The 2,070-nt window shown below is 49.4% G+C and overlaps 7 non-coding genes across 7 annotated transcripts; all 7 read left to right on the plus strand.

The window, feature by feature from the left end:
• The first annotated feature begins 3 nt into the window (after positions 1-3).
• LOC124885935 lies at positions 4-122 on the plus strand. The gene has a single exon (XR_007043085.1). It is a non-coding gene; the product is annotated as a 5S ribosomal RNA (ribosomal RNA).
• A 171-nt stretch (positions 123-293) lies between these two features.
• On the plus strand, positions 294-411 carry LOC124885980. Its single transcript, XR_007043130.1, has one exon. It is a non-coding gene; the product is annotated as a 5S ribosomal RNA (ribosomal RNA).
• A 169-nt stretch (positions 412-580) lies between these two features.
• On the plus strand, positions 581-699 carry LOC124886342. The gene has a single exon (XR_007043428.1). It is a non-coding gene; the product is annotated as a 5S ribosomal RNA (ribosomal RNA).
• A 176-nt stretch (positions 700-875) lies between these two features.
• Positions 876-994, plus strand: LOC124885965. The gene has a single exon (XR_007043115.1). It is a non-coding gene; the product is annotated as a 5S ribosomal RNA (ribosomal RNA).
• Positions 995-1,341: 347 nt separating this feature from the next.
• Positions 1,342-1,460, plus strand: LOC124885975. The gene has a single exon (XR_007043125.1). It is a non-coding gene; the product is annotated as a 5S ribosomal RNA (ribosomal RNA).
• Positions 1,461-1,635: 175 nt separating this feature from the next.
• LOC124886060 lies at positions 1,636-1,754 on the plus strand. Its single transcript, XR_007043209.1, has one exon. It is a non-coding gene; the product is annotated as a 5S ribosomal RNA (ribosomal RNA).
• A 174-nt stretch (positions 1,755-1,928) lies between these two features.
• On the plus strand, positions 1,929-2,047 carry LOC124885937. The gene has a single exon (XR_007043087.1). It is a non-coding gene; the product is annotated as a 5S ribosomal RNA (ribosomal RNA).
• Positions 2,048-2,070: the final 23 nt, after the last annotated feature.

Here is a 2,070-nt window from a genome sequence, read left to right on the forward strand (position 1 = left end):
GACGGATGCGATCATACCAGCACTAACGCACCGGATCCCATCAGAACATCGAAGTTAAGCATGCTTGGACGAGAGTAGTACTAGGATGGGTGACCCTCTGGGAAGTCCTCGTGTTGCATCCCTTTTTTTTTCCATTAAAATTCGGTTAAATTTGCCGGTTTGATCGGCGAATCTTTTTGATTTTCCTCTTGGCGGAAACGAGAAAGGGGGCGAGGCGCGGGGGCGCGCGTGCGGGGTATGACGGGCGGCCCAGGATAAAGAGGCTTAATAGAATTTGGAGTGCTTGAAATGACGGATGCGATCATACCAGCACTAACGCACCGGATCCCATCAGAACTCCGAAGTTAAGCGTGTTTGAGCGAGAGTAGTAGTAGGATGGGTGCCCCCTGGGAAGTCCTAGTGTTGCATCCCTTTCTTTTTTTATTTTAAAAATTCGGTTTAATTATGCCGGTTCAATCGGCTAATCTTTTTGTTTTTCCTCTTGACAGAAACGAGAAAGGGGGCGAGGCGCAGGGGCGCGCGTGCGGGGTGTGACGGGCGGCGCAGGAGAAAGAGGCTTAATATGAGTGCTGAGAATGACGGATGCGATCATACCAGCACTAACGCACCGGATCTCATCAGAACTCCGAAGTTAAACGTGCTTGGGCAAGAGTAGTACTAGGATTGGTGACCCTTTGGGAAGTCCTCGTGTTGCATCCCTTCCTTTTTTATTTCCTATAAAATTCAGTTTATTTTATCCGGTTCGATCCGCGAATCTTTTTGTTTTTCCTTTTGGCGGAACGAAAAACGGGGCGAGGCGCGGGGGCATGCGTGCGGGATGTGACGTGCGGCGCAGGAGAAAGATGCTTAATTGAATTTGGAGTGCTGGGAATGATGGATGCGATCATACCCGCACTAACGCACCGGATCCCATCAGAACTCCGAAGTTAAGCGTGATTGGGCGAGAGTAGTACTAGGATGGGTCACCCCCTGGGAACTTCTCGTGTTGCATCCCTTCTTTTTTTATTTTCAAAATTCGGTTTAATTTTGTCGGTTCGATCTGCGAATCTTTTTATTTTTCCTCTTGATGGAAACGACAAAGGGGGCGAGGCACAGGGGCGAGCGTGCGTGGTGTGACGGGCGGCGCAGGAGAAAGAGGATTAATAGAATTTGGAGTGCCGAGATCCCTTCCTTTTTTATTTCTTTAAAATTCTATTTAATTTTGCCGCTTCGAACGGCGAATCTTTTTGTTTTTCCTCTTAGCGGAAACGAGAAATGGGGCGAGGCAAGGGGAGCGCGTGCGGGGTGGATGGGCGGCGCAGGAGAAAGAGGCTTAATAGAATTTGGAGTGCTGGTAATGACGGATGCGATCATACCATCACTAACGCACCGGATCCCATCAGAAGTCCGAAGTTAAGCGTGCTTGAGCGAGAGTAGTACTAGGATGGGTGACCCCCTGGTAAGTCCTCGTGTTGCATCCCTTTTTTTAAAAAAAATAAAATTTCATTTTTATTTTGTCGGTTCGACCAGCGAATCATTTTGTTTTTCCACTTGACGGAAACGAGAAAAGGGGCGAGGCACGTGGGCACGCGTGCGGGGTGTGAAGGGCGGCGCAGGAGAAAGAGGCTTAATAGAATTTGGAGTTCTGAGAGTGAGGGATGCGATCATACTAGCAATAACACACCAGATCCCATCAGAACTCCGAATTGAACCGTGCCTGGACGAGAGTAGTACTAGGATAGGTGACCCCCTGAGAAGTCCTCGTGTTGCATCCCTTCCTTTTTTTTCCTTTAAAATTCGATCTCATTTTGCCGGTTCGATGGGCGAATCTTTATGATTTTCCTCTTGGCGGAAACGAGAAAGGGGGCGAGGCGCGGGGCGCGCGCGCGGGCTGTGACGGGCGGCGCAAGAGAAAGAGGCGTAATAGAATTTGGAGTCCTGGGAATGACGGATGCGATCATACCAGCACTAATGCACCGGATCCCATCAGAACTCCGAAACTAAGCGTTCTTGAGCGAGAGTAGTACTAGGATGGGTGCCCTCCTGGGAAGTCCTCGTGTTGCATCCCTTCTTTTTTTTTTCCTTTAAAAT

The sequence above is a fragment of the Capsicum annuum genome, chromosome 7 (genome assembly GCF_002878395.1).
Source record: "Capsicum annuum cultivar UCD-10X-F1 chromosome 7, UCD10Xv1.1, whole genome shotgun sequence".
Classification (NCBI taxonomy): domain Eukaryota; kingdom Viridiplantae; phylum Streptophyta; class Magnoliopsida; order Solanales; family Solanaceae; genus Capsicum; species Capsicum annuum.